The sequence below is a fragment of the Octopus bimaculoides genome, chromosome 3 (genome assembly GCF_001194135.2).
Source record: "Octopus bimaculoides isolate UCB-OBI-ISO-001 chromosome 3, ASM119413v2, whole genome shotgun sequence".
NCBI lineage: Eukaryota > Metazoa > Mollusca > Cephalopoda > Octopoda > Octopodidae > Octopus > Octopus bimaculoides.
In genome coordinates, this window is record NC_068983.1 from 37,813,940 (window position 1) to 37,822,206 (window position 8,267).

General features: G+C 38.0%; 4 non-coding genes across 4 annotated transcripts; all 4 read left to right on the plus strand.

The window, feature by feature from the left end:
- Positions 1-1,528: 1,528 nt before the first annotated feature.
- Positions 1,529-1,601, plus strand: Trnak-cuu (transfer RNA lysine (anticodon CUU)). The gene has a single exon. It is a non-coding gene; the product is annotated as a tRNA-Lys (tRNA).
- Positions 1,602-4,178: 2,577 nt separating this feature from the next.
- On the plus strand, positions 4,179-4,251 carry Trnak-cuu (transfer RNA lysine (anticodon CUU)). Its single transcript has one exon. It is a non-coding gene; the product is annotated as a tRNA-Lys (tRNA).
- Positions 4,252-5,205: 954 nt separating this feature from the next.
- Trnak-cuu (transfer RNA lysine (anticodon CUU)) lies at positions 5,206-5,278 on the plus strand. Its single transcript has one exon. It is a non-coding gene; the product is annotated as a tRNA-Lys (tRNA).
- A 584-nt stretch (positions 5,279-5,862) lies between these two features.
- On the plus strand, positions 5,863-5,935 carry Trnak-cuu (transfer RNA lysine (anticodon CUU)). Its single transcript has one exon. It is a non-coding gene; the product is annotated as a tRNA-Lys (tRNA).
- The last annotated feature ends 2,332 nt before the right edge of the window (positions 5,936-8,267 follow it).

Here is an 8,267-nt window from a genome sequence, read left to right on the forward strand (position 1 = left end):
TATGTTTGAAGCCGTAGTTGTGATCGACAGTGATACTTTCTTTCATAGAAACAAGGCCTGAAGTTTTGGGGAAGGGCGATGGTCGATTTTATTGGGACCAGTACATGACTGATACTCATTTTATCGACCCCATGAGAATGAAAGGCAATGTCGACCTCGGCAGAATTTGAACTCAGATCGTAAAGACGGGCGAAATGCCGCTAAGCATTTTGTCCGGCGCGGAAACGATTCTGCCAGTTCGACGCCTTAGACAGATAATAATAATTTCTTTCATAGGCAGTAGGACCGTTTATTTTCTCTTTTGAAACAGACCCAAACGGTTTTCATTTGTTGCGAGTGTTCTGTTTTACAAGCGGACAAACTGGACAGTCTGATTTACCGTTTTTGTGGAAATTGGTATCCTCGTATCACAGATTTAAACGAGCATGCTTTCCACAATTCACAATGTTTAGTGGTTCCCGGCAAACCGAATCTCAAATACACTCCCCCAGTGTGTCTCGATTGTAACAAAGCAAAGGGTATAAAAATACCTGTTATGTCTTGTGACACACACAGCCCAAAGATCATTGTTCAGATAACGCCCTTTCTTTTATACACTTACATTTCGAGAACTTTTTCTTCACCGAGTTCAACAATTGCCTCAGGACCAACTATCTTTACTTGATTGTGGAGTAGGTCCTCCGCACTTATTTCACGGACATAGCTGTTATAACTATCAGCTGTGTCATGTTTCACTCCCGACTCCTCAGCACAAAACAAAGCAGGTATCAGATCATTGACAAAGGAAGAAAGAAACAGAGCTTCTAAGAGAACGGATGCCACTTTCGAACTACTTCCCTTTTCTCACAAAGATGCATTCGTTGCATTTAGTCATGTTTCAGCACCAATAAACACTGCCATGAACAACTTTCAGATCCATGGCAAGTCTCCTGCGACACAACTTCTTTGGAATTACTCCCTTCTCTTGAAAAATAATTGCTCCGGTCACCTCTGTCTTTATATTCTTCCACAAATTCCTGAAATTCATTCTTTCAATTCTCATAATGTAATGGCTTAGTATTAAAAAAAGAAACACAGTTTGCACTACTTCATACACGTGGTTGAACATAGGAAACAGACGATGAATGCTGCTGCTATGGAAACAGACATGTGTGACTGCTGGTAAGTCGATCAGGGAAGCTTTCTATTTGCTAAAACTTTAGACTTCAAAGATTTTCTTATTAATTTGAGTCAAAAATCAGTGTGATTTTCGTAATTAGCATGCAAAGCTACATCAGTGCAGAAAATTATAAAATAAATCGGACACTGGGAACGAAATGGAAAAAATCCCAATGTAACAATTTTGTGTTTTTGTCTTTCTGTGTTCTGAGTTCATTTCTATCAAGATTATACTTATTTTTTGTGCATTCAAGGTCATTAAAATAGCAATTATATATTATGTCTGTACAATTAACTATTTACCATAGACTTTCAATTGTGTTACTTCGTGATGAAATGAATATTTATTATTTAGAAACTCTGTTAGTTCTCCCGGCTAGCTCAGCCGGTAGAGCACGTGACTCTTAAACTCGGGGTCGTGGGTTCGAATCCCACACCGGGCGAATAGTTTTAACAATTAGTTTCTTTTTTTAAATAATTAGTTTCATCGTTGTTATTCGTTCATCTTTAAAGGTTGATAACAAATTGCTAAGGTCAGCCAATCTCATGAAGTCTTGCTTTTAACTCTTCAAGTGGAGGCCTGTGGGCTGGTAATTGTTCGACAGTTACATTCCTTTTAATATATAGGGTCAATAAAACATTTACCAGTCAAATACTAGAGACAATGTAAATGACTATTTTCCCTCTATTCAAGCTTTCTTCTTGTGTTAGAAACAACGATGGCGATGGACTGGCACAATCGTTAGAGCGTCGAGTAAAATGTCTTGCGAAATTTGTTCCGAGTATTTATGTTCTTAGTTACAATCCAGTTGTAGCCAACTTTAATTTTCAGGGTCGATAAAATTCAGTTCCAGTTAAGCTCTAGAATCAATTGTTTCGGCTTATCCTTTCCCTCAAATTTCAGTAATCCTGCCAATGCTAGAAACATTAATATGAATGTGTTGAGGATTATTATTATTATTATTATTATTATTATTATTATTATTATTATTATTATTATTATTATGGTTTGGCTCAGACTTATTCTTGGTAAGAATTATGTGAATTGTGGGTTACTACCTGTAACCTTAGGTATCCACAGATTTTCAGCAGTATTTCAAGTGCTTAGAATCCTCCTGATAATCCTTGCTGTCCCTAAGAGACAAACTTTCTGTAGGAGCTCTCACTCTATTTCAATCCCCTACAGCCATTTGCCTATATCTTGGCTTACTGTTCCCAACGCACTAATTATTATGGGCACGATCTTTACTGTTCACACGCTCCGAATTCTTCCTATTTCAAATTATTATTATCATCATTATTATTATTATTATTATTATTATTATTATTATTATTATTATTATTATTATTATAGTAAAGGATATAGGATAATTGTTATTATGTGCTAGAATCGAAAGCTACAAGATTTAATTACCTTTTTGTTCCTTGGGCAAATCCCAACATACAGGCTCTCATAAATTGGCTGTTATTTCAGCCTTGTCCCTATAGTAGAAAGAATTATTGTAACCAGCACATTAAGGTGGCGAGCTGGCAGAAACGTTAGCACGCCGGGCAAAATGCTTAGTGGTATTTCGTCTGCTGCTACGTTCTGAGTTCAAATTCCGCCGAGGTCGACTTTGCCTTTCATCCTTTCGGGTCGATAAATTAAGTACCAGTTGCGTACTGGGGTCGATCTAATCGACTGGACCCCTCCCGAAAAGTTTCGGGAGAATAAACAGATTTAAAAATGTCTGAAATATTCCCCAGAAAACAAAATAATTTACTTTTGGTTATGATAATTGATTACTCAATCAGCTAAATAACAACAACAACAACAATTCTAAGACGGAAAATAATTGATCTTGTTAATGTGGTACAACACAATCCGAATCCCAAGTCTTCGGTAATACGACTGTAATAATAGTAATAATGATGATGATAAACTTCGGCATAAAAGAATGGGAATGACGATGTGGGAGAAACTATAAGAGATGGCACATAGTAGATATAATGGGGCTAATGCAGTTTCGCATCTCTCCTTGAAAAATGCATTATGTAAATTTTTTTTCGGATTCCTACGTTTTAGATGTCGCGGGATTACAAATCTGCAAAAAAAAAAAAAAAATTTAATTTACCCCCCACTCTCCCCCATTTAAATTTTTGATTTTGTCTGCTCTAAAGAGATCGTAGCGAATTGACGAACATATGCAAATCGAAATTAAATACACTCAAAAACATTAAAGTGAAAAGAATTTGTGTTTTACTTATGTTTGCCTTAAAGAATATATTTGTCAACTGAATATGGCGGTCCTCTCGAAAACATTCATATCTCTCTATCTCTTTATACACATATCTATATGCTTATTGAATTTAAAATTTTGAAAACGTGTTTTCTGGCATATTCAGAATTTCCGTCATTTAAAACGGAAAAAAAAAGTTTGAAAATGTTCAAAATTTAAAATGGTACCAGTGAGTGGGAGGAGTTAATTTTTTTTTCTTTTTTTCTTTTTTGCATATTCGTAATCTCCGACATCTAAATCGTAGGAATCCCCCTCCCCCCATTTTTTTAAAAATGCATTTTTCAAGGAGAGGTGCGAAATTGCATGAGCTCCGAAATAATGGCATTTATTTTGTTTTTCTAAGTCCTGAATTCAAATCCGTCGAGATCGTGTTTATCTTTTACTCCCTTCAAGGTCAATAAAGGTGCAATAATGCACAATGCTCATATAGTCAAATATATGCACCCACTGTCAATTTTGTTAATTTACAATAAGGTTGCTAATTATTATTGTTGCGTTTCGGGATGATCAGTTTTTTTTGTGTGTGTGTGTGCCACATAAACACACGCGCTATATATTTGTTCTTCACTCGTTTATTACAGCTCTTATTATTTTTTTTTTTAACTTATGACCATTGTCCAGAAATCATTCGTCACACATCTGTGACCTCTTCAGTGACACTTTTCGTTCTCGTGTATGCTCTTGCTCTACTTACTCCATTCTGTTCTTCTAGTAATTATTATTTATAACTACTGAGCAGCAGCCCGGCTAGCTCAGTCGGTAGAGCACGAGACTCTTAATCTCGGGGTCGTGGGTTCGAGCCCCACGTTGGGCGATCATTTTTTTAATAAATAGTGGTGGGGTTGTTATAAAGTATATTAAACTTCTCCATTGTTTAAACATCTGTGACATCTCTGTTGTTCAGTCGACCTTGATAACAAATTGCCAATTTCACAGGTTTCTCGCGGAACACATTACATAAAGTACCCCTGCAATTCGTACCAACTTATTCAACACTTAATTGTTGAATAATTATGTTTATACTACATTCAAGATCATACCACACACTTCTATTTGCGATAAAGTTAATAATAATTCTGCACTGACTATACGTAGGGATCCGGATAGCTTAGTAGGTTGAGCAGGAGACTCTTAAACCCAGAGTCGTTGGTTCGATCCTCACGCTGGACAAGTTTCGTTTAGCTAAAAGATAACGTTTCTATTACGCTAGGTTTCTGTATTGGTTTCATTTCAAGGATAATCGTTTGTGACGGTGTTGGTCACTGTTGCAGTTTCGTTTGGGACTGTAGGGTCAGTGACGTCACGCGAAAGACTGAAGGGCCTTGTCGGAAGGAGAGAAAAGGGAGGTCATGTGAGTGAAAAGATGACTGGCATGGGTCTCTTTTGCTTTGTGGCTGTCGTACGGGACGGACGTGTGTATCCGCATGAGCTGAGAGAATTTGCTGCTAGATTCTGGCCAGAGATTAGGCGGCTAGGGCTCATACGGCTATATCCCGGCTGGAAAGAATCAACGTTACGAGAAAACCTGCAAGGTAGGTGAATCGCGCTTCTTACCCCTACATTGCAGGAACTTTCAAGCTGAGGACAATCGCGAGTGAATTTGGACAGTGAATTCCCCTCCAGCATTAATACCAGTAAAATACTGTTGACGATTTAAGTGACTCCTCCCACCCAAAATCTTCAGGCCTTGTTCTCGTTCTCGTGTATGCGCTTGTTCTACTTACTCCATTCTGTTCTAGTAATTATTATTTAAAGAAGCTTCGTAGTAGCCCGGCTAGCTCAGTCGGTAGAGCACGAGACTCTTAATTTCGGGGTCGTGGGTTCGAGCCCCACGTTGGGCGATCGCGGTTTTTTTTTTTTTGTTTTTAGATTTAAATAGCTAGAAAAAGAGCGATTGAACAATTTTTAGCCGAATGAATCGATCCCAGGACTTACCTTCTTAAGCATGGTACTTGTTCTATCGGTGTATTTTGCCGAACTGCTAAGTTACAGGGAAGTAAACACACTAAAATCAGTTGTTAAGCAGTGGTGGAGGTTAAACACACACACATATATATGTATATGTACCAAGGGCTTCTTTCAGTTTCAGTCTACCAAATCCACTCACAAGACTTTATTCTGCTCGGAGCTATAGTATAGAGGACACCTGCCTAAGTTGTCACGCAGTGGAACTGAATCCAGAACCGTGTAGTTGGGAAGCAAGCTCCTTGCCACACAGCTACGCCTGTGCTATTAGGTGCTATGTTTGTATACACACACACACCCACACACGCGCACACACGCATACACGCGCACACGCGCGCACACACATTCACACACATACGTACACGCAAACACACACACATACATACACATATATACTCACTGTCAATTTTGTTAGCATGTAATAAGGTTAGTAATTATTATTTAGTGCTGGTTTGCAGCAGCCCGGCTAGCTCAGTCGGTAGAGCACGAGACTCTTAATCTCGGGGTCGTGGGTTCGAGCCCCACGTTGGGCGTAATATGTTTTTGGAAGAAATTAATAATGTTTTTTTATTATACTAGGTTTCTCTGTTGGTTTAATTTAAGGATAACTATCTATAACATCGTTGTTTTCAGTCAACTCTATATTGAGAAGAAATAAGTTTCGTTTAGAGCTCCTCATCTGGAAGACTGACAGTTGATATCCAGCCAGCATTCACACCTGTAAAATAGTTGTTTCAAATTTTGTCACAAGGCCAGTAATTTCGGAGCGGGTGTATGTCAGCTACATCGACCCGGTCCACAACTGGTACTTATTTTATCGACCACGGAATGATAAAAAACAGAACCAACCTCGGCGGAATTTGAACTCAGTACGTAAAGACAGATGAAATGCCACGAAACATTTTGCTGGACCATGTTAACGATTCTTCCAGCTCGCCATCTTAAATGCCAGTAAAATATCGGCCCAAAAAGAATAAAAGAATAACCACCGTTCTTGAGCTTTATCAGAAATAAAAGCCCTATGCATTATCAGAAACGTAAGAGCACCAGGAAGTACTTTGCGGTACTTGACTGGTACTTTATTTTATCGACCCTGAAAGGGATGAAAGGCAAAGTTGACTTCAGCGGTAATCGAACTGGGAACGTAAAGAGCTGGAAGAAATATTCGATGCCTTTTTGTCTGATACGCTAACGATTCTGCTAGCTCGCCACCTTAGCATAACACCTTCAGCCCAATAAATTGTGGGTGGAGTGAGGTTAGACGATTACATCGACCTTAGTAGTTGACTGGTATTTTATTTTATCGATCCCGAAAGGATGCAAAACCGTCGTATGAAAAACGAAAAAAATAAGGCTCTGACTTTGAGTTGGCGAAGCAAACTTCAAAACAAAGGAAATTATCCAACATTCCAACAGGAACTCGATGTGCAGCTCTGCACACTTTCACCACCTGAAACTTCCTGGCTAAAATCTACAATTCTCAGAACTCGCTATGCGCGTCTGTTCCTGTCGGCTACCCTTCGAAGAAAAGGGCAGTTCGAAAGACCCGCAACTTTTACGTGACATCACTTGCTCCCGCGCTTCCGCTGTCTGATGTTTTACTTCAAGCCCTCTAACTACTCTACAGAAGAAAAGTTGACTTCGGTGTCATTTGAACTCAGAACATAAAGCTAGAAGAAATTAGTCTAACAATGTTGTCCTACGCGCTAACGATTCCGCCAGTTCGCTGCCTCAATAATAGTAATAATGGTTTCAAATTCTGATACAAGGCTAGCAATTCCAGGGGAAGGGGATAAGCCGATTTCGTCGATCTCAGTGTTCCACTGGTATTTATTTTATCGACCTCAAAAGAATGAAAGGCAAAGTCGATCTCGGCAGAATTTGTACCCAGAACGTAGAGCCGGAAAAAATGATGCTAAGCATTTTGTCCGGTGGGATCTTTTCTGTTTGGCTGTACCTGTAGAAATATCAAAGTTTAGTGAAAATTCTAAAATTTGGTGTATTGATGTAATTTTCCACGCTGAATCTCGGGGGATATTTAACTTTTCCAGAAAAAATTTTGAAAACAGTTACAGAGGTTTAAAGTTTAATCATTTTTATCCAATCAGAAAACGGGATTTGGAAGCTGTCATTTTGTGCGTGACTGCACGTACTGTCAACTGTAAACAAATAAAATATTGGCGGAATTTTGCTTTACGCATGTTATATAACCCCTCATAACTCTTTTATTTTGGGGAATTTTCAGAAAACTTTTCCGAATTTGTATTCTACACACAGGAATTCATGCGATTATGAAAAAAAAAAAAATGATGCCTGATTTAAGGCCTATTTAATTATTATTATTTTTAGCAAGTCTCACAACCACAATTTAATAAGTGAAAAATGACCGTGTGAGTAAATAACTTGCTAACAGCTTGGTTTATTATTATAGAAACAGACATGAATATGTCTAACTTACGATTGGATAAAGTTACTCAAAATTTGCAAAGTTTAAAAGCTATTAACTCATTATTTATTGGTTTAAATAAATTTCATATCAATGATTAGCATACAAAACTGCATTATTACACCTAATATGAAATCAATTGGAACAGAAATTGAAGAAATTGAAAAGCGACAGCCAAACAGAACTTCTAACTTGTTGGCTCTTGAAGTGTCTGGGTGAGACTTGGAGTCAACTTGCACAAATACAAAGCAAAAGTCAAACATATAACAATAATAACAATAATAATGGTACTATTCAAGAAGATTGGTCCCGGTGCGCGCACACGCGCACTCTCGCATCCGCGCTTTCTGGCATATTCAGAATTTCCGTCATTTAAAACGGAAAAAAATAAGTTTAAAAATGTTCAAAATTTAAAATGG